The sequence below is a fragment of the Microtus ochrogaster genome, chromosome 2, assembly GCF_000317375.1.
Source record: "Microtus ochrogaster isolate Prairie Vole_2 chromosome 2, MicOch1.0, whole genome shotgun sequence".
Taxonomy (NCBI): Eukaryota; Metazoa; Chordata; class Mammalia; order Rodentia; family Cricetidae; genus Microtus; species Microtus ochrogaster.
The window spans coordinates 37,920,509-37,944,348 of record NC_022010.1 but is presented as its reverse complement, the minus strand read 5'-3'; the positions used below and the strand labels follow the sequence as shown (position 1 = coordinate 37,944,348).

Sequence of the window (23,840 nt, the reverse complement as noted above, 5' to 3'; positions counted from 1 at the left end):
AATGCTCCCTTATGGATCTTCTTTTACCGGATCAGGTCTCCTTGCCTACCCAACACTGGTTCTCCCCAATGTTGGCTCTCCCCAAAGCTGGGTCTCCCCAACGCTGTGTCTCCTGGCACCGAGAGATCAGGCCTCTGTGCTGGATGGGCAGGTCGCAAACAAGGCGCCTACTCTGCTTGTTGCAGGCAGGCCATAAAAACAAAGGAACTCCCTCCCGCTTGGGTGCCCTGAGGATTCGGACCCAGTGCCCAGACAGGCTGGTCTGGTTGATGTTATGTGCCTAAAGAGGGCGGTGGGGCCAAAGTGGGGAGGGTTCTACCCAAGAAGGCTGGGGGGCCAAGGAACCTCTGAGCTCCCCATCCCAGGCTGGCGCCGCGGGGCCAGAAACTCACCCCAAGGCTGGGTCTTCTGGCGCCGAGAGATCAGGCCTCTCCAGTTCGAGGATTTTTATGCAGAGGCCTTTTCTTCCTTTTTCCCCTTGTTGTTCCAGAACTTTCTACCCTTGACAACAGCTTTAACCTTCAGAAAAGGGCCTGTACACCCCAGAAAAAGAAACCAATGCTCTGCTTTGTGTTGCAAACTAGACCTCCAAATGTGTTCCGCAACAAAAATAGTTGGGCTTCAGTGAAGGTTTAGTGGCATTAGCTTCCACTTCCAGATTTCCTTTGTGTATCGAGAGTCAATGTTTATAGGCACCCAACTCAATGTTTCTTCTTCACTGAAGAACTATTCACTAAGAACTATAATGGTATAGACACTGGAAATACAGAAGTCAATGGAGCAAAGTGTTCTCATGGATTCAAGTTCTGATGGGTAGAGTTAACACAAGCAGATAAACAAATAATAGTCCTATGGGACAAGTGCCATGATGTGGGAAAAGAAAAGCAAATGAAAGGAAGTGGACAAGTAGATTCCAGAAAACATAGAGAGAGGTGTAGTAGTTGGATACAGTCATAGAAGAAGGACAGTACGTGTGGTAACTGATCAGATTTATGAAGTATGGGGAGAGCCATGCAGGCACCTAGATTCCTAGCACAGACAACTTGCACAGGCCTGAAGTGGACAGGCCCAAAGTGGAGGAGGCTGAACTCCAGAGAGGAGAGCACACACAGCTTCTCAGTATATTAACTACTTTTGCATGGCTGTGATAGAAGCCTGGTAGGAACAAGATGAAAGGAGAGACTCACACTGGATTCTGCTTTCAGAGAGTCTTAGCCTATCCTCATGAGGAAAGCCATGTTTCTGCCAGGGATGTGTGTCTTGGAGACTCCTCCCACGGCAGTGGACCAAGAGACAAAGAAAGAGGTCAGAACCAGCAATGGATACCTTCAAAAGCCCACCTGTCTGTTTCTGGAAGAGGGTTTCAGCTCTGGGGCTGTGGACTGTAGACTGGTTAGCCTTTGTTTTATATCTAGTATTTACTTGTGACTGAGTACATACTATCTTTGTCTTTCTGAGTCTGGGTTACCTCACTCAGGATGATTTTTTTTTCTAGTTCTCTCTATTTGCCTGCAAATTTAAAGATGTCATTGTTTTTTTACCGCTGAAGATGGAAGCAGATATAGAGATCCACAGCTAACCACTATGCTGATCTCCAGGCAAAGAGAGGGACAAGCGATAATATGAACAAAGAGGTCAAGGCCACAATGGGAAAACCCACAGAATCAGCTGATCTAAACATATGGAGGAATCACCGATGCCAGACTGACAACTGGGGAACTGCATACCGATGATATTGGTGTGGCTTGGGCAGTATAAGGGGCCCCTGGCAGTGGGACCAGGAACTAACTTTAAGGCGTGAACTGACTTTGTATATTCTCTATGTAGAGATACCTTGCTTGGCTTAGGCACATGGTGTGGGGGGCCTTTGGTCCTGCTTCAACCAGGGGACAGGACAGTTTTAAGTTGACTTCCCAGGGGATGCCTTAAGCTCTCTGAGGAGCTAATGGAAGGTGGGGTGGGAAGAAGAGGGTAGGAGGAGAGGAGGGAGGGGGGACTGGGATTGGTACATAATAAATAAGTCAATAAATTTAGAAAGGGGGAAGCCCACATATCTTAACCTACTTCCATCATCTAGGTTTACTCTCCCACCATCCTTCAAAATAATCCCATAAGGTGGTGAACAAGCAATAAAAACATGAGCCTGTTGGGACATTCCAAATTAAATCCACAACGTGTTACATAAAACCACGAGAGATTGTTAAAGGATCTCAAGAATTTATTTAGGTATAGGATAGGAACAAACACTGATACAGAACCAACTAGACGCCGCTGATGATCTGGCTGCCTTTGTCCAGTTGTTCTGCCCAGGGGTGAAAAGCACCAACTGCAAGCTGTCTCTCCTTCACCTGTTCCACTCAGACCTCCCAAGAGAGGGGGAGAGCAAGAGAGCCTGCCACCCTCTCCCTCAGCTTTTAAGCTGTATAGTAGGCAGACAAGACCATGTCCTAGGGCTTGCTGCCCCAAGAGTATTTGACAAATGTTTTGAAATCCCACCACCACAACATGGGTTAATGCCTGAACCTTACATTCTGCTAACATTGATGGGAAAACCAATGAGGGAAGTTTATAGAGCAGAGTGGTGATCTCATGTAACTTGATTATAAGTGACTCAGGGTATATGTTGACTCTAGAGAACTAGCAAACAGGGAGACCAGTGAGGCAGCAATAATACAAGGAAAGGGGCTGCTAGCTCAGCCAACCAGGATAAGAGCAGATGTGAGAGCCACAGTTCTCTTTAAAGTTTTAATTACTATGCCTAAGAGATGAGACAAAAATGCCTCTGACTTGTAAGCCCTTTGCCCAAGGACAGGTACTTCCTGAAATGCTGGAGGCTGTTTTTTTGATTTTTGGGGTTTTTTTTTTTTTTTTTGATTTTCGAGACAGGGATTCTCCGTAGCTTTTGGTTCCTGTTCTGGGACTAGGTCTTGTAGACCAGGCTGGCCTCGAACTCACAGATATCCGCCTGCCTCTGCCTCCCGAGTGCTGGGATTAAAGGCGTGCACCACCACCACCCAGCTTTGGAGGCTGTTGTTTATGGGAGATAACAAGCTACAGATTTCACTCTCCCTAACAAATAGGCCCAACTATGCCAAGTATGTGCTTGATCCCATGTAGTCTGGAGGTACATGGGCAGGTAATACATCATACGGACACTTGCCCCATATTGGATGTGGGTGGGAGGTACACAGTCAGGAAGTACATGAGGATAAATGCTTGCCCCTGATTGGCCTTATGGGGTAGCCACTGCAAGGTGTGACTTGTCGCCATTTTCTGGGAACCCAGAAATGTACCTGGCCAGTATTTAACTAAAGTTTGCTTCAAATTTGGCTCAAAATTGTGGTAGTGGTCTTACTCTCATCCAGTGGAATTAAAATGGAGGTGAAGTCTATTGACTTTGGGGGAATTTCAGGCGCGATCGGCATGCTAAGTCACCAAAGGAGAGATGGTCACGGTGAATAGGCTGGAAGGAGTCGCTGGAGGAGCTGTGCAATGAGCTGACAGACCTAGTCCCAAAGAAATGATCCCTGTTATCTCATTATTGCTTCAGGCTGAGTTCTGGGTATCACAGGAAGTTGCAGACCATTGACTCAGCTAAAGGGTTCCTGGGACAGAGAGTTATTTTGTCTAAGAAGGATAAATTTGGGTTTTGTGGCGAAGGGCTGCATACTTTATGGCTTTAGAATGATAAAGGGCTAATAATAGGTCATTGAGTGAGGTTGTGAACATGGACTAGAGAGGCATTTCTCCCATACTTACTATTCTGCATGTGGAAAACCAAGTCTTTTCATAATCTTGAGAAGGTAACAATGGTACTCAGAAAGAAAGAATCGAAAAGGATGGATCAGTGGCTGGGCTTTGCTATACAAAGACCTGATTATCAGGGTCCAGGTGGGACCAAAGAAGTTGGCATTGACAGGTGTATAGGGATTAGATTTCAATACCTGAGACCCTGTGGTTTGAAATATACCCAGAGTATTCTACACGTATCCAGAACAGAATCCTCTAGTTCCAGGAAAATTTGTCTTGCTAGAGTCTTGTAAATAACTGTAAGAAACACTAGAAAAGTGACTCCCGACCAAATTGCTATTTATCAGATATGAGTTAAAAGGGGGTATTATAATTCTAGACTTTTGAGTTCAGTGGAGGAAGTTAAGCACCCAGGATTATCTGTGACCATGGAACCTTTCCCTCTGCCTGTTCTCATTGTTTACATATTCTGTAAAGGAAGAAATGTTTATATGTATTTACTTCATAAAATTTTCTGGCAAAACCACTGAAATTAGATTAAAAAGTACTAATATCTTCCAATTTTATTTGCGGTATGAGTAGCCGTAGCCGTACCCTAGTTTCTCCTCCACCCCCACACAAACACCCATCTTCTCTCAAAGTCTCAGAGTTCCCATCTGGGAAGTGAAGGGCTGTGTAGGAAGTCTAATTCCTTTACCATAGCCTGATGGACTCTGCACCACCGTGTAAGCATTTTCAGCCATCCTGTCCCTGTTTTCATCATTCACCCTGGGTCTGGTGACAGTGCCTTGCTTAGCACCGGAAAAAAAACAAACAAACAAAAACTTATCAGTGAATGATGCTCAGAAAGTGTGCCATAGACCAAGGCTGTTGTCAGACCTGGCTGGAGACAGAGAGTTTGACTGGCCTTGGATACCACTGGGCATCAGATCAAGATGAAAAGTCTCATCAGTTCAATTTGCAACTCTTTCACCTCAGGGACTTCTCTTTTGTTTAGCCCATGGGGGTGGGAAACCAAGCTGACCCTGTCCAGAGACGTAAGGACACCATTTCCCAAGGGGTAACAAATGCAGTCTCTGTTGTCTTAGCGCCTATGACTGTGATTTAACTAGACATCCAAAGGGCCAGTCAAGGACTCCCCATTCTCAGAGGTCATTCGAGAGAAGGTACTGCAGTATGTGGACAGTACCTGCGGAGGAACTGGGTTCTGTGGTTACAACCTTCCTCCTCTCAGTGAGATCGCCCACTTAGATGCACAGCCATTTCTCAGCCTGGGGAAGGAATGTATGTAGACACCGGAGAGAAGTCACGAATTGGACAATTGGACGTAAGCCTCCCAAAGAGAGTGCTGAGTCTGTGTTTTTGCCAGGAAAGGAGAGGGATGGGAGAGGGAAGGGAGAGAAGTTAAGATGCAGCTCTCTGGGAAAGGAAGCACAGGGAATAGGGGAGAGAGCAAGGTCTATGTGGGAACAGAGCTTTGCCACATCAACATTTGGCTGGAGCCTTTGGTCCTCGTCATGTCAAAGTCTTGAGTTCATGGTTCTGTGTTTAGGTGGGTTTAAAATCTTAGACTAAAAAGTGTGATTTCCCAAGGCCTATAATTCAAGAAAATTTGATGAGGTGTGCACCGTTATTCAGTGGTATTGAAGCAATGGAGCCTGAACTTGTCCTAACCTGTCTTTCTTTGGCAAAAGGAAGGGTTTCATTTTAAAGAATGGTTGTGATTTTTGAGAATTTCAGCAGCTCTTGACTTCTGTGGGCTTCTTGTTTTGGAACAAATACTTCTCTATTATTTAAAATCTTTTATACTGCCTCAAAAAAATATTTTCGTGCTAAAAAAGTAAAACCTTCAGATGTTTGAAAGACTTGAACTACCCATAGTTCCCACTGATACACCCACGAACGTTTTAGGATTGAATGAATTACATTTGAAGGAATGTAATTTCCTAAGAATTATATTTGTTTTCTAAATAAGTTAACTCACTATAAATACCAACAATGTGCAAAGCAGTTTATGTTTTTTGTTCATGGTTTGAGGGTTTTTCCTTTACTTATATTGTGAGTCTATGCATTTCCCTGGTTCATCACATAGTGACTTTTAAAAAATAGCTAGATTATCTAGATTCTAATCTTGAACTGGTACATAATTTGAAAATTTGAGCTTTGGATAAGTAGCGAGGAAGGAACAGTGGATTTAGAAGTCTCCTCCTCACCAATTGTTAGTTTAGTTTCACGAGATGTGTGTGTGTGTGTGTGTGTGTGTGTGTGTGTGTGTGTGCATATGTACATATACACACACGTAAGTTTATATATATTTAACTGGACTATATAAATATATATATTTATAGATGTATATTTATTTATACACATATATTGACCAGGTTAAATTTACACTGGTTAATGCCAGAACTTTGTGCTTTGTCAACATCAAAGGGTGTGTTTGTGTGTGTGTGTGTGTGTGTGTGTGTGTGTCCATCCTAAGGAACTTGTTCTCTAGAATGGTAGTTATTAGATTCAACAAGGGATGTTGAGGGGCGATGGAAGGAGGGTAATTCTTCTTCTTCTTGAATTTACAGACCATTTGACAGAAGCTGAAAACCTGGGGACTGATGTGTTCTGAGTGGTGATTTCAGGAGATCCAATCTATCATAGTGGGGAGGCTTGTTAGTTAGGAGCTAAAGCTGGCTAACTTTACACAACACAGGTGTGTGTAACAGAGGTTCTTCACATCCTGTTGGATCAGGAAGCAGAGTCGATCAGAAGTGAAGCTCTAATTACCTAGCCTCACCCCAGTAGCTTTCCTCCACTAGTGAGGCCCAATGTCCTAAAAGTTCTGTAACCTCTGGGAACAGCTGTATCAGTTTTCAAACCTATAGATGACATTTCACACTTAAGCCCTGGCACACAGACATGTAACATTCTAAAACAACTAATGAATTATTTCAACTATCTAACTGAGTGGAATTTGGATGTTCTCACTGCAGAGATGGCGTGTTTGAGGCCTTAGATGTGCCATTTCCTCAGTTCTGGTCACTATGTGTTGCATGCATTTATTGAAATGCCTCACTATATAGGTATGTATAATTACTGTGCATAAATCTTAGAAATATGTTGTAAGATCTCTCCCCCCCCCCTTTCACGGTAATAAGAAACCACACTAAACTCCAGCTCCATTGAGAAGAGATATGTGTTTCTCAATGTACTTGGTCAATGTAGAAGCTAACAGTGTCTGTTCCTCTCCCCTCTTCCCAGCCACTTTCCTTCCCCCAATAGTAGGGTACGCGCCTGCAGAGTTCTTTCCCAGTTACAAGAGCTGTATGACTCGGGGAAATGATTTCCGCCCCTTGGGTTTCACTTTCTGGAAAGGAACCATAGGTGACTATGAGAACCTTCCTTCTGCCACTGTCATTCAGAGAGATTAGGCATCACACCTGCCTTCTTTCTGAGCTTTGTAGTGTGGGTCCCATTGTGGGAGCACTGTGGGGATGCAATGAGCCATACAAGAAGACTTGAGCTGAGATTAGCAGAATGGTGGAGTGCATCCTTCCTGTGTACAGATGTTTTCCCTCTTGTTAGCTAACCCTTCCCCCCGGTGTTATGGTTTGCAAGTCTATGAGAACTTTCTGTATTCTGACAAATTAGCACAACCTGCCTATGTAAATGGTCTTGCTACAGTCCAGGAAGCCCTTAACTAGGTTGATAGAGAACCCCAGGGACCACACACACACACACACACACACACACACACACACACACTGCTAGTCTCAGCATTTGGGTATCACTGATGCTGGAATCAGATCCTTAGAAGTGATTGCAAATCCATTCCAATGCTGCCAAGGTTAGGTGATAACATACTTTATTCTTATAATCTCCAGGGAAAGAAGAAAACCACTAGGAATCTGTATAAAGGAAAAATTAAACAAAACAAAAGACAACTATGATTCCAGAATGTGTCTGCACAATGGGGCCTCGAGTTAGTCTTCTGTGACTCAGTATCTTCATGAACAAGGTGGAGGTGAAAGTCTTGTATCGAGGGACATGGAATAGATTTAAAAAGCTGGCATATGAAAAGAACACTCGAAATTCTAAAGCACAAATGTTGCCATTATTGCAAAAGAACTCACTTTTGCTTGCAGCAACACCACTATTACTGTTGCCTTCATTGTTAATATATAATCGCAAAGGCTTTATTTCTTGCATTCATATTGCTTTAAAAGAGGGCTATAAAATGCTCCCAAAATAGATGCCCAATAAAAGTCTGTAAGAATCACCGATGCAATAAGAGGAATCCTCTTATTACATATCATTTTATCATCATGTCCAAGGTATTAAAAATATTATTACTTTCTCACCTTTGTAAAGATAGCTTTAGTTGATATTGAGCAGAAATTGATACCTGTGCCACGATATGCAAATGCAGTGCCAATGTGGTGCTCAGACATTGCCTGTCAACTTTACCGATCTGATTACATAATATTCAAATATGTCTGTACTCTTCTGTTCCAACGCCCTTCTCAACCTCTCTGCAGTCTGACCCACTCTTCAGTCTGGTAAACAACTCCTAGAATAGGTGGGTACCACAGGTGCCTTCTTTAGCACCAGCAACATCCATCTGATTGGTGGATGCATGCCACCCCACCACCAGGAGATAACCGTTCTGAAACCCAGCCTTACCTAAGTTGGCATTGAAGGTGCGTAGATCCATGACAATCAGAAAGGCGTGATGCTTTCATTGACAAAAGTGCCTGACTGGAAAGGGTCTGAGCTGCTCTTTTCCTTCAGCTATCTGTGTGAATCCTAAACTTAAAGACTATGCAGTTCTGAAAGTGATTTAGAACCATAGATTTTATATGTAAGTTCTGGGAGGCTACCCTAGAGGGTCAGCAACTCTAGGAAGCAAAAGTTTTCTCTCACATTTATTAGACTTTTTCTGAAATAATAAGTTGTTAGATTTATATAGACCCACGAGGGAAATGTATGAACGTAAGGACCATACTAACAAAGAAATATTAATGTCAGCATTTTAACAGAAAAGCTTTTCTATTAGAATGTTCAGGAACAAGATTCGTATGATTTAAAAAGAATCAGAAGAGGGTTTGCTTCCGTCTTTAGCCAGATACAAGCCACACATTTCTAACAGAATTAAGTACATCTCTGTGGCCTCACCCTGACCTGCTCAGAGACTGACTGTACTCACTGACTACCTGCAAAACTTCCGTAAGGATGGAGCTCAGAATAGTGAGTTACCCATCCATTCCGGAACGGCATCGATCAAACCATTGGATGGATGGAGTAAGATAGAACCCTCCTTTCCGGGCTTCTGCTGCCTATGTAGTCCAGGGGAAATCATATTACAGCAGAATAGAGACAGACAAGCTCCCTCTGGTGATACATCAGTATTATGAGTGCCATCCTTAGACAAATTAATATTAAGAATAAAGATAGAGAACACCTGCTAATCATTTAGCTGCTCATATTCTGTATGAATGATGATTGATTGTGTGTCGGGTACTGGTCCAAACCCATTATTTGCACATTGCATATAACTTCATAGCAACCATTAGGGTGGATGATATTAGTCAAAATGTACAGATGGGGAAGTTGCAATTCAGAAATTTTCAAAGCTACAAAGTGACATGTTTAGAAAGACATCACTCATGTCAGTATTCCAGTTGATCTAGGTCTTCGGGCTTAGGGCTTGTAATATCTGATTCATCTATTGCTAACCTTCGAGGATGGGCAGCTCTAGGTGCTGTTATAGTGTTATATGTTGTTTATCGCTAAGCCGTCTTCTACATCTCCTTACAGGTGCCTAATTACCAGACTCCGTCTCTCTTCAATGATAAAATTGTATGTTCAACTTAGGAAACTTCCCCCTCCCCACTTTCAAGTTGTAAATTCATTTGGATAATGTAACTCAATTCAATATTGCATTTTTGTATATTATTCCTGCTGATGCTTTCTTTGCTTGCTAGATAAGATAAATACAGTAAAAAGATTCAAGTAGGCATAGGTGTTATGTAGTTCCATAAATGATGCTGAATTCTTAGCCATGATATTATTTCTGTGACTTGATTAATCTCCCTGCTACCATAATTTAGCGTAATTGACTAATGGATTTAATTTTCTACCACAGTCCTTTTCTTTGTTATTGCTACTGTTGCTATTCCTTGGGGGGTGATTACAGAGTTTAGGGAGCGCCTGGATTGAGGAAACAGAAACCAGTTGGGCAGCAATGGGGTAAGGGGGTGGGAAGGTACATAATGGGTTAAAAAGTCCTTGTGGTCCTCCACAGGGTTAGTCTCCTTGGGTCAAGCTGATAAGGCAGACCCTTATCTACAGTATTACCTAACAGTAGCCGGTAATGTCTGCAAGTCTCAACCACTCAGGAGCTTAAATCTCTTGTGGATATTTAAATGGGAGTCATAAAATTGCCACCAGGTGGTGCCAAACCACAGCACAGTTGGATTTAATGGTATATTCGGAGACTTGACAGTGCCCCCACTCACCCCCACAGCTGGAAAAAGGCTAACGCAAGAGTTTGTTGCATATTGTAGACAATATGGGGGGTCTGGGCCCAGGTATTTAGGTTTTATCTTCTGCTTTCCAAGCTGTTTATGAGGTCTAAAGTAAGCTAACAAAGTTGGCATACGCGGCAGGGAAGCACAGGGCCCAGCATGTAGGAACATTCTGTAAACATTTGTACCTGACCTGAAAAGTATCTAATGTCCCCCACAGTTTGCCCCTTAAATACCAAATTCGTTTCTGCTATTGCCACTGCGGCTTTATGGAAAGCCAGAGTGGCTTTTCCTTACTTGCTGTTGGAATCTAACAAAAGAAGCCTAATTCGTTGTGAAACGGACCCGTAAATAACTGGACGGCACTTAGTCTTTTACCAATCCCCTGCCTGCAACCAGGCACATCATTAAGGACTGGTGTGGATTAGTGACAAGAATATATGTTCTCCCCAGAGTCACCTGAAGACGAGAAAGGCATCTTTTGTAGAAGAACAGGATTTGGATGACAGTTTTGCAGGAGCGTATCAGCAGAGGAAAAGCAACGTGGAGTGAGCTCAGCAAAGAAAGCAAAGAGAGGAAAGAATCTTAGAAGTGAATAAGGCTTGAGGGAAAGGCAGTGAGGACCGCTTGGAACAACCCTGTTGGGTAGAAGGGAATGAGGATCAGATTTTGCCCCCAAATTTTAGTGAAATGTCCAGGGATTGGTTACTTTACGGGATGAATGTGAAATCTCCCCTTTAAGTTCACATGGTTGAATATTTGGTCCCTAGATGGTGCCCCCCCAACCCCTACCCCCACCCCAACTTTGGACTTTATTGTGGAACTTTGAGAAAGTGGGGTCTACATGAAGGAAGCAGGTTGCAGGAGGCCTGCTGGTCTTGTGTCTTTCTTATAGCAGAGGACCCTTGATTCCAGCCTGAACTCTGCTCCCTGTCTCTCCCAATGTGACTAACCAGCCTCAAATGCCTGCCACCCTAGACAGGAAAGCTCCCATAGTCATGCTTTCTCTACTCCAATGGGAAAGAGCACCCCCCCCTACTGCCGCCCCGAAATGCTTTTGTTTTACCATAGTGAGAAGTGAGCCTAGGACCTCATGGATACAAGGCAAGGAATTTACCAGGGAACTCTACCCACAGCCTGCCTTGCGTTATCTCTTCCTCGGTGGTAAGAAAAGAGGCAGCAGAGCAGAAAAATAAATGTAAGAAATGCGGCTGGCATGTTGTTATGCAACAGAAGATAGCTGAATCTCCTATACAAAACCATTGTTTAAGAATCCAGAACCGCAGCTAAGCAATGTGAAATATCAGTGGTTCTCACCCTTCCTAATTGCGACCCTTTAATACAGTTCCTCATGTTGTTGTGACCCCTAACCATTATTTTTCTTGCAACATCCTAACTGTAATGTTGCTAATGTTACAAATCATATTGTAATGTTTTCAGATTATTTTGGTGTCCCCTTTGAAAAGGTCATTTGACCCCGAAGGAGTTGCGAACCACAGGCAGAGAACCACTTTTAGATAGAGTGCTTCAAGCTTTGATTTTTTTTTAGATTTATTTTATTTATTTATTTATTAAAGATTTCTGCCTCCTCCCCACCACCGCCTCCCATTTCCCTCCCCCTCCCCCAACCAAGTCCCCCTCCCTCGTTAGCCCAAAGAGTAATCAGGGCTCCCTGCCCTGTGGGAAGTCCAAGGACCACCCACCTCCATCCAGGTCTAGTAAGGTGAGCATCCAAACTGCCTAGGCTCCCCCAAAGCCAGTACGTGCAGTAGGATCAAAAACCCATTGCCATTGTTCTTGAGTTCTCAGTAGCTTTGAACTCAGAAAACCTCTCTTTAAGACAAGACCATAGTGTGTCTCGAGAGTTCCCAGGATCTCTGTTTTCAACAAAGATTCCCAGTGTGCATTCTTATGAAAATTCTTAGAGGTATATACTCACGTACACAAAATAGGAACAGAAATTAAAGTGTAGAAAGAAGGCTAATTTCTTATGAGGTAGTAGAGAATTGAAAACATTGTCATACTGGTCAGTTTTATGTCAACTTGAGACAAGCCAGGCTATCTGGGAAGAAGAAACCACAATTGAGAAAGCTCCTCCATCTGACTGGCCTGTAAGCATGCCTGTGGGGGCATTTTCTTAATACATGATTGATGTGGGAGGGCCCAAAACACAGTGGGCAGTGCCATCCTCTGAGCAGGTGATTCTGGGCTGTACAAGAAAACACAAACACATGAGCAAGTTGAGCAAGCTGTGGGGAGGGAGCCAGTAAGCTTTTCTAGGTGGCTTCTGCTTCAGTTCCTGACTCCAGGTTTCTGTCTTGGTTTCCCTTGGTGGTGGACTGTGATCCAGTTATGTTAAGGGACAAATGAAACCCAAAGAAGCAATGCACCTTTCCTCCTCAAGTTGCTTTTGGCCATAGTTTGTGTCAACGCAATAGGAAGAAAGCTAGAACACACACACGAGTCAGAAAAATCTTTAGGGAATGCCCAGTGACTTGATGCACAAACTTACTAGCAACTTGGTCATTTCTTATACTTCTTGTGAAAAGAAGTATGGGAAGTGTAAGAGGAAGTGTGGTATGGGACAAAGGTAGTCCCAGATACCGCAAATAGTTTCTGATGGAGTTCAGAGTATCTAAGCTGTTCAAGCCATCCACGATGCCATCCTCGAGTAGCCTGATCTCCTTCTGTGTTTCTAAAGAGGATTATGAGCTCAGAGGGTTTTTTCTTCTTCTTCTTTTGAATCAGCAGAACCCTATTCTTCAGAGCTGCTCAGCGGGCTTCAGATCTGGCCAGACCAAAGTTTCCCTAGGATTTAAATTATCACGGAAAAGGAGAAAGAGATGATTTGGGAGCACAGCTTTTTACTGCCTTTAAAACAGGCTACCTTGAAATTCAAGACCATCAGGTAACTTTAGAGAGAGGAAGCCAGCAAAGGATGCTTGAGTGTGGGAGAAGAGGGGAGTGACTCGGACTGTGAAGGCTCTGGACTGCTGAGCAGTGATGGATAAGATGATGTTAAAGGATCCACAAGACATGGGAATTATTTGTTTGTTTTATTTGCTTTTCCTGATTCATTTTGCAAAGAGTCAGATTTGGCTTTTTCAAATGTAGGTCTTTTATTTTCTGTTGTTCTGTGTTATACCCAAGTTTGAGGTGTTTTTTTTTCATTGTTCTTCCCATTTACTAAAGGCTAAAACCATCACTGAAGTAGATCAATGACACTTCCACTTCCTGCCAAAATTCCCTTCTCAAAACCAATGGCTTAGAGAAAAAGAATCATAGTGTAAAGGCATTGTAGAAGCAGAAGCCAGAAAGCTGGTTTATCTGGTGAGAACTCTAGCTACTCTTCTGAGAACCCAAGTTCTATTCCTAGTGCTTACACGATGGCTAAAAACTTTCTATAACTTCATTCCAGGGATATAATGCTCTCTCAGGCATGGTGCACAGACATGCAGCCAGGCAAAATGCCCATACACACAAAATAAAAATAAGCAAATACTTAGGAAAATACCTAGAAACATACATTATTATAAACAATAATATTACTAAGCAGTGAATGTTTGCTGTCTGACAGCTTGTATGCCTTCAACATTCCCACGCTATACTAGGTTCTGTGGAGAACACAAGAGAAATGAGGTAAAGGCGATGTCCAACAGAGACAGGACCCAGGGTGGGGGGTGGGGGTGGGGATTCAAGCACAGGCTAATTGAGGCAGAATGAAGTGTCAGATATGGAAAAGGAAGATTTGGAAGTAGAGCTCACATAGTAAAGAATTACCCAGGGAAGCAAACAAGCCATGAGCTGATGTGTGGGAGCAGGGCCGGCTGCAGAATGACTGGGGAGTGGATCAAGTAACATTTAGGTCAGGCGACCAATGCTGAGAAGAGAGGAAGGAGAAGAGGTTAGGCAAGTTGTAGAGTCAGGAGTGAGAAGTATCCTACATGTTTGTGCTGTAGCTAGGGACGAGAGTGCAGAATGAGGGGCTGGCCCACGGACTCCACTGAGAAATCAGGCAGCATGCAACGTTCAGCAAAGGGACTGTTGGCCAACTTCCTTAGTGTCCTAATGATTCTGGTTGATTCTCACATCTTTGTAATCTTCCAGGGATGCAGCAAGGACTTCCATCTGTGGGAGCCTTTCCTGCCCCATCTTGTCACCAGAGATAACAACTGTCCTTACCCCCAACCAGCATTTGAAGTTTACTGTTAGTTTAAAACTCGCTGGTCCCCAGGAGATCTCACAGCAGCCGATCTACTGAGAGGTCAGCTGGTATTCTCCAAAGCTGGTGGAACTGGGTATCACACCAGGAAAGAGTAGAAGATCTGCTGAACATCTAAAACTAAGTTTATAGAGATTCTAAATATATAGTCATAATTGTCATAATTATTTTTTAGAAGCTGAGAGCTATTTTTAAATCTGCCATAATCTGAGAAATTCTGAAATAAAATGGTAACGTTTAATGCAAAGGTGAATTGTGTTGAACTCAATTTAGCGTCAGCATAGGTGTTCTAATAGTCAAGGGTCTAGACTAGTCTACTAAACTAGTATCATTTGATTTTCTCATAACTCCTGAATGAATTCAAAATTGTAGAAATATTCTCAATGAGCACAACATTGATCCAGCAGGATATTTGGATTCCCTGAGAGAAGAAGGCTTCGTGGTGTTGGCATTTTCAAATCTGTTCACATTTTTTTTTCAGCTAATTCAACATAATGATATTTTAGAGGTAAATATGCTCATCACATTGATGGATTAAGAATTCAGCATGCCAACTAAATTCTGAAAGACGTGGGGGAAAATTTTTCAATTTTCGTGTACTTAGATGGATTAGGAAGCCATCATGCCGTTTGGGTTCTGAAAGATGAAAAACTCTGAAGCCGTCTCAACTGTTTTCATTTACATCTTAAAGAAGTTTCCCAAGGCTGCCGCAGCACATACAACATTCATTTTTTTTTGACTTGTAAAAGAAATAAGTGTTTATCGAGGAAAACATGCTCAACCCAGAAAAGTCTTACTCTTCCCAAAAACGTTCCTTGCATATCAACCATATGTCTGTACAGCATGCTAGGCACGGACACCATAGATGTAAGCATGGCAGCCATGTTGGAGTTCACTTTCAAAGAACTCAGTTACTTCTTGATGAAGTGAAATCCCAACTGGAATGAAGGGTGTGATAGGTGACAGGATGGGCAAGGCGTGTGGTGCCGGGCAGGGTGCAGCAGAGGCTTCACCAGGTGAGGCCTGGGACCAGGCAATGAAATCAGGGAAGAGGGGGTCAGACAGTTTGACAGGAAAAAGCAGTGAGGGTAGAGTGGCTCAGCTGGAGCAGGAGGAAGGTCACAATTGAAGCCAGCCTGACAAAATTAACGCATTTTATAGTGTCAGTGGAGTTGATATCACTGACATTCTGACAAACACTGTTTTCCTTATTTTTAAAGCCACATTGAAATATATGTTTTATTTGATTTTAGAATAAATAGTTTTCCATTTATTTTATTCACCAAGGAATAATTGTATTTATTGGTCTATACTATTCTCTAATGATTTATGAAAGTATATTTATGTCAGCCAGTTTCATACTCACCAGCCCTTTTACTGAATACATTGTATTCAATATTTCTCCATTATAAAAGTTAAAAATTTAATGACAATTTCATACATACCTCTGACTATTAGTTTAAAATCTAATGTACTGTTTAAAATTTATTTACTGTTTAAAATTTATAGAGCATGTAAGACTTCACATGGTAATCAAACAAATCTAACCCTAAATTACAGAGCAAATTAATTTTCTTTCAAAATATTTATTGAGAAGCATATTTGGAAAGTGTAATACATAGGACAGGTGACAGCTGCCTTCAAATAGAAACAAGATCAAGATATTTGGAGCCACACCCTAAGCCACAGCGTTTGAATATCATGTCACATTCTCCTGGTAAGCAATCATCAGCTGTTTATCTTTGTGTTGGCATTAAGAAAAAACTTGGTCTCATTTATTTTTAAGATAAGGGCTTCATTTGTGCTAACAAAACCCAACTGTCATGATGGGGACATACTCCTGTTACCTGTGTTGCTAGGGGAAGCGCATGCTGTTTGGAATTTTAAAAGCATCGTTATATAACGTCTCTTTTGAAGCACCTCACGAAAGCCAGCAAGCAAAGAACCAGGAAGACTACAGCGCTGCTTGCCTTAGACTTGGGAGAAAAGAAAGACAGAGCACTAGACTGAAAAGAAGCTTCAGTGACACTGTTCCTTTTGTCCCCAGACTATAAGTGACTTCAGGTCACTGGGCACAACTGTCCTCTCTTTCCTTTGTGAGTGTATGTGCCATGGCCTCAGTCATGCCAAGTTAAATTCCTGAATGAGTCAGCGGCTGAGAAAAATGAATGGATGTGTGAACAGGCATCTTTAGGCTATTAGAAGAGCACAGGGTTGACAGCAGGTCTCTGACAACGTAGGTCATGAAAACACCCAGCTTGGGGCCATATCTCTATGAAGACAGGTCTCTGCACTAACAGCAACCGTGGGCATCTGTTAAACATGGCGTGAGCGGTGCCAATACAGGTGAGGGATCTGTCCAATGTTGCCTTCCCTTTCTTTGCATGCTTTTTCAAGGTGAACCCCGGAACACCTACTTATTTCTCATTTACCTTCCAATGTTTTTTTAAAATTATTACTAGACTCTTTCCACACATTTATAGGACATAATACAATAAGTGGGTACATGTGTTTGATATATAACGCTCAAATCAGACCAAACCAATGAATTCTCATCTCACCAGAGTCAGGATAGCTATTACAGAGTTTTAAAAATTAACCAGTATTGGCATGGGTGTGGACTAAAGAAAACTCTTATCTGCTGTCCGGCAATGTAAGTTAATATGCTGCTATGGAGATGCTGCAAAAACTCGGCACAAGTGTGTGTGTGTGTGTGTGTGTGTGTGTGCGCGCGCGCGCGTGCACATGCACACACCAGTATACACACGCACTATGGTGCTAAGTAAATGCTCACCACAGAAATCCATCCCTGGCAGCTTATTAGTTTTCATTTTGAGGCAAAATCTCCCTGAGTTGCCTAGGCTACTCTTGAATGCACGCTATAACCCAGGCAGGGCTTGAACTTGAGATCTTCCTGTGTCAGCCCCCAGAGCCTGGGATTATGGGCCAGAACAGAAAAGGGCCTCCCTCTTTTTCTGCACATCTTAAGAGTTGCTTTTTGTGGTTGATATAATTAAGTCTTCCTGAAGAGAGCTGAAGTGTCTAATTCTCTTGTTGAAAATAGGCTCAGTATCAGCCGGAAACATTTCCTTTTCTAAAGCTGAAATTTTTAATCAAAATGAATACACATCATAGACGGGAATAACGGTGAAACACTTCCCTTCATTTTTCTTGGTTAGCACCGAGTCCAAAGCTCTGGCACACTAGGTACCACCTTGGAGCCTCACCCCCAGCAGCCTCAAGATCAAGATCTATGAGACTGTCGTGAGGAGCTGGTACTGGAGAACCAGTGAAGATTATTAAAAGGGAGAAAGAAAATAAATCATCATCTTAAAAGGCTGTTGGAAGGAAGACTCAGTGATAGACATTTTACAAACCAAGGCAGTGTGGGAGGTTTTCGATTTATATTTTTAAATGTGAGCAGATGGACTGAGCATTCTTATAGAAAGTGGATGCCTGTGTCTATGCGATGAAAATGTAGTTCCCAAGGGCTGTTCCTTTGCAGGTGGGAATAATATGAGCTTACTCACTCTGCACTGATAAGAAAGCTAAAATCAAAGCTGTACATCACTTCACATATGGTGACCCAGTTCTCCCTATTTTCTTATTAACTCCGCAGAGGCTTGTTCTTTCTCTCCAGATGACAGTTTGGGTGAAAGGGGTGTATTTGCAAAGGCGGTTTGGATTCTAGGGATGTGAAACCTGGCCGGTGCTATTGCTTGTGTGATGGGGACAGGATGGGGTAGCATGGGACTTTGTTGAGACAAAATGTAAAGAGAGAGATCTGGATTGCAAATCAAGCATCTGTGCTCACTGGGGTGTTAGGGAATAAGAGCAGTAATACAATTTAAAAACTGTATTACAAGTTTTTTACACACACTTGTGGTTTGCCCTTAAAAGACAATAAAAAGTTTATAATGCATAATCTGGAGCCAAAAGGCTTGAATTCAAATCTTGTATCTACTTCTTCTTAAGACATCTAATGTTTCTGTGCTTTAGTACTCACTTCAATATAAAGGAGGGGGTTGGGGGAAGCCATAGTTCCTACAGATGGAGGAGTTTGAGGGAATTGAATTTGTTTACTTATTAATGTGTTTAGAGAAGTTTCGGGCATATTGTAGTTGCTATTTAGACATAATAATATCCTTGATTGTTATTTGCTATTCCGTGGGGTCTGCCTTCTCCTTTAAGGCAACGTACCCAAAGTAGTTTCTCTTGCAATAGAGAATAAGGCTATCCCTTGTGATGTAAGTTCAGTGTTGCTGTTTTCAAATGTGTTCCCATAATCCCTGTTACCAGAAGCCTTGCTCTCTGCCTCCTTTACTAACAATTTTATCCACTTGTGATAAGAATACAATTGCTTCTTTCCAATGCTAGGGTTGGAACCTGGGGCCTCACATATTAGGCAAGTGCTCTACCATTGAACCACAATCTTGACCCCATTTAATTGAAACACATCCTTAGGGCTTCAACCACCACACCAAACCAGCATTTTGAGATTGTAGGATGAGCTCTTCTTAGATGACAGTGTCCACTTTCATCCAGGCCTGTGCTACTAGTAAGATACAAGTCCCCAACGTGGTTGTTATTAGATTGAAATCCATGGGACTTGAATTTTCTCAGCTGTAATGATGGGTAGCTTTATAAACCACATCTTCGCTGACCTGCATTCTCTTCTTGTACAAAGGTTTCTGCTGTGCCATATGGCCAAATTTCCTCTCTATTTGTTCTCCATCCCAGCTTCTCTCCAGGGCCAGTCCAGTTTCATCTCCAATAGAGCCAGAGTGTTCCAATAGCCAGGCAAATCTGGCAGGATCATGTTTCCTTCCTGTTTTAGAATCTTCATCAAAGGTTTAGCTCCTGCAATCTAAAATAATAGCACACAGGGGCCACATGCTCAGGAGAGCAAGCATTTTGACCCTCACAATGATAGTCAGAAACTTGTGTCTACTTATAAAGCTCCCCCTCCTCCCCCTCTCCCCTTTCTCCAAAGTCTCTCTCTGCAGCCCAGAAAGGCCCGAGTCTCACAGTAATCCTTCTGGCTCAGCCTCCTGAGTATTGTGATTACAAGCATGAACCATCGTGCATAGGTGAAAATAATTATTTTTCTTATGCAGAGAACAACAATATATGCTTGCACTTCAAAATGGATATGTAAAGTCAAGAATAAATAATTTATTGCATCAGAACCAGAAAAAAACATAATGACGGTTATGTGTGGATACACTTATGTCCCCTTTCCTGCTGCCCAATAGATTTGAGACTAAAATGTTCTTTGTCTGCTTTTTAAACTCCATGCTAAATTAAAGGCTTTTCCCAGGACATGAGTGTTTGTAAAAGAGGTAGCTGATGGAATTGACTGTCATTTTCCAAATCCTATTATTGACATTGTAATTATCATTATCATGATTATTTATTACTATTATTAGAAGAAACTTTTCTTTTTTGTTTCCCCTCCATTGTGGATTTTTTTTATTGATTTATTGAGCTATACATTTTTCTCTGCTCCCCTTCCAGCTTCTTCCCTCCTCTTTAATCCTCCCCATGGTCCCCATGCTCCCAATTTACTCAGAAGATCTTGTATTTTACCACTTCTCATATAGATTAGATCTGTGTATGTATTTCTTAGGATCCTCATTGTTGTCTAGGTTCTCTGGGATTGTGATTTGTAGGCTGATTTTCTTTGCTTGATGTTTAAAAATCACTTATGAAAAAATAATAATAAATCACTTATGAATGAGTATATGTGATATTTGTCTTTCTGGGTCTGGGGTACCTCACTCAATATGATGTTTTCTAGATTCATCCATTTGCCTGCAAATTTCAAGGTGTCAATATTTTTTTTCTGCTGTGTAGTACTCCATTGTGTAAATGCAAAAGAGACTTTTCAAATGAAGCACTGGACATCACTCAAGTCTGAATTTCCCAGAAATTCCATATCTCCAATTCTTTCCCAACCATTCTTCTCCACTGACTGAGAGTTGGAAAAACATGACCAGTTTGGAAACAGCCTGAGGACACTAGCCTGTGTGGTGCTTGTCCCCCACCTATGGGCAAAAAGGAATGGGGATAGTGAACAGAAAAACAGTCTTACCAATTATAAGACAAAAGACTGTTTTCTGTTTGTGTTTCATTTTCCTAACCCAAAGGCAAGGTTGATTCTTCTGTTTCTTTTCTTTATTTTTCAGGAGATAGCTGGCTGTCTCCATGTTAGTAAAGAGCCCTGTTGGACTGCCTTGTCTACCAAGGGTTTGTTAACCCATAACTCCAGCTCACCCGTTTCCCACAATGACTTAATTTGTCCAGTGACTTAAAACAAAGGTTGTTTGAATGTTTGAAAGACACTTTGTTTTGTTTTGTGAGCCCGTGTTTGTGGAGGTCAGAGGACCATTTTCAGCAATCAATTCTCCCCTTCTACCACGTGGAAGCTTCCAGGACCAAAGTCAGGTACTGGACTACAAATTGAGACTCTGTTTCCTGCAGTCTGTAGGACACTTGGATTTCTAACTTCAGTCTGCAATAGATCATCTTTTTATTGCTCAGTTTGGTTCTGAATTTGCCAGTTAGTTAATGTGTTCATCTCCTGATGGTTGCACAAGCTATCCATCATCGTGCAACAGATTTTCCAAAACGATAGCTGTTTAAAATAACTCAGCATTCACCCCTTTACTAACAGTTTATGTGGGAGAGATGTTTGGTGGGGGCACGGCTAAGTGCTTCTGGTTCAGAGTTTCCTGTGATATTGGGGTGTTGACCAGATTTTCCTGCATCTGTAATTCTCTGGAATTTGGATTGGGCTGGGATTGCATTTTTGAAGCACACACACACACACGCATGCACACACACACACACACACACTGCACTCAGTGCCTAGTGGGTGGCTATAAAATTCACGCGCTAGAGAGCAGTAGTTCACAGCCTGTGGGTCATAATCCCTTTTGGGATCAAATGAGGCTTACACAGGAATCACATATCAGATATCCCAAATATCAGATATTTACATTATGATTTATAACAGTGGCCAAATTACAGTTATGAAGTAGTAACAAAATAATTTTATGGTTGTGGGGTCACTATAACAGGAGGTGCTGTATTAAACTATATCAGCATTTGGAAGGTTGAGAACCACGGGGCTTGAGTTATGCTCCAGGGCCTTAAATTTCAACCCAAGGAGCTTGGATGCGCTTTCTTTGCTATCTATACTAAGCTGAAAGAATTACTGTTTGAATGGAGAATGCTCTGAAGATTTACACTTCCTGGCTTCCTTGACAAGAAGTGACTCATTTTCCAATGGAAAGAGGGCTACCAAAATGGCTTGTGAGTTGGAGTTTTGGGACTTGTCCATCCTGTAGGGGTAGAGCACACCTGGCAGAGCTGTATAAAGTTTCCATCCGAGGCTTTATCCTTGAGTCATAGAAGCTTAAGGGTCTGACATTCATCACATTTTGGTTTACAGATCTGTTCATGCTTATTGTGTGGCATACAGTGGATCATTTTCATATTAAAGATTTGATTTCCACATGTCCCATGCAAGCAATATGGACAAGCTAACTTTTGTACTTTTTTGGGTTTTGGTATCATGTAGTATAATAGGAATGTAGAATTAGTCACTTCAGGGGTGCGTTGTGTACAAGAGTCCCAAATATCTGACTGTGTATGTAATCACCATTCAGAGCAGGATGACGAAGATGCTCTTAGTTTCCTAGCTCCAAGGTAATGTTCAGCAGGAGCGGCTTCCTCCCCTTCCTGTGATCTTCTGTTAGAGATGTCTGGATACAGCCCTAACTTCAGGACACCTCGGGGTAGAAAGACTTGGAGAAGAAAGAAGGAGTCAACTTTGCCACTGTATTTTTTTGTTCTCAGGTTGAATACAGACTTGGTAGCATTTTTTGGAGATGTGAGAGGAGATAGACATACTGACACATGGCAGTGTTGGTATCATTTAAACCCTGATGCCCCAAGAATGGTCTTGTACCCTGATTATTGTGTGTCTCATTGCATGTCACGACTCTTGCCCCCAATTGCCCCACTACTCTTTATTTGCTAACTGAATGGAGTTTTGTTTTCTTTCTAATGAATATTACAAAAGTAATAACTATGAGCGGAGTTCTCCAGAGAAACAGACCAGATGGAGATTTCTTTGGATTTTAAGGAGCTGGCTCATGTGGTTGTGGAGCATGGTTAGCCCCCAAAGGGCACAACACTAGCTAGCCTCTTTTTAATGGCCGCATGCAGGGCCAGGGAAAGCTAACATTTCTCAGCAAAGGCCATTTGCTTTATTGTGGTCTTTATCTGACAGGCAAAGGTTCATTCCAGTGATAGAAGGCAACCTGTGTTCTACCAATTCTAGTGACTTTAAGATTGGTCTCATCCAAAAGACCACCCACATCATCAACTCAGAAAATGCCAGTCATGTTGTAATTTAAAAAAAAGATAAAGAGGGCAGGGGATGGCACCATCATTAAGAACACTGGTAGCTCTTCTAGAGGTCTGGGGTTTAATTCCTGGCAATCACATGGTGACTCACAACCATCTTTAATGAGATCTGATGCCCTCTGATGTCCTGCAGACATTCTGGAAAACAGAACACTCAAATAATCAATAAATCTTAGGAAGGAAGGAAGGAAGGAAGGAAGGAAGGAAGGAAGGAAGGAAGGACCCATCTTAGACATGTTAACTGTGGGTTTTCTTTTTTATTTTCAACTATTCAAGGTGAATTCATCACCACTCCTAAGGTTCTGTTTAAAATCAGTTCAGGTCCCTTACCTTATAAGGAAGGAGTGCCTTCCAAAAGCGTCCTTCCTAGGCCAAGACAGCACATGTAAACTAAAACTCAGGAACACAGGTCTTCATACATCTCTCAGACCCTCACTGGCCCAGTATCAAGCACGAGGTCCCTAAATACTAGTCCTTCATCTCAAGAACTGTGTCATTATCCCCCGCACTTACTTTTGTCAACTTGCTGCCTTTATATGCTAGGTTCCTCTTACTATAACTTGTTGATTTGTAATAATGGCTGTTTGTTCTCTTGCTAGTTTCTTCCATGTTCATCATTAAACAACAATAGAGGCACATGCAGCCTGATTGTGGGCGTTCCATTGTCCAGGTTCCTCTTCCTGCACGAGTTTCTAAGGTAGACCTGAGGAAGAGGACTCTGGGCACTCAGACCAAGAATAATTTAGAAAAAAGTCGTCAATTTTATGGTCTGGGAGAATGGAAGAAGAGAAAGAGCTCGATTTCTGCAAATTAACACTTTGTTTTGAGGCATAGTCTCTTCAGTCCTGGCTGTCCTGGGACTCACTATATAGATCAGGCTAGCCTGGAGCTCCCAGAGATCCATTTGCCTCTGC

At 42.3% G+C, this 23,840-nt stretch overlaps 1 protein-coding gene across 1 annotated transcript in view; it reads left to right on the top strand.

Annotated features, from left to right (window-relative positions):
- Positions 1–23,840, top strand: part of Fgf12 (fibroblast growth factor 12) — a 543,179-nt gene that overhangs the window by 124,396 nt on the left and 394,943 nt on the right. The window lies entirely within an intron of this gene.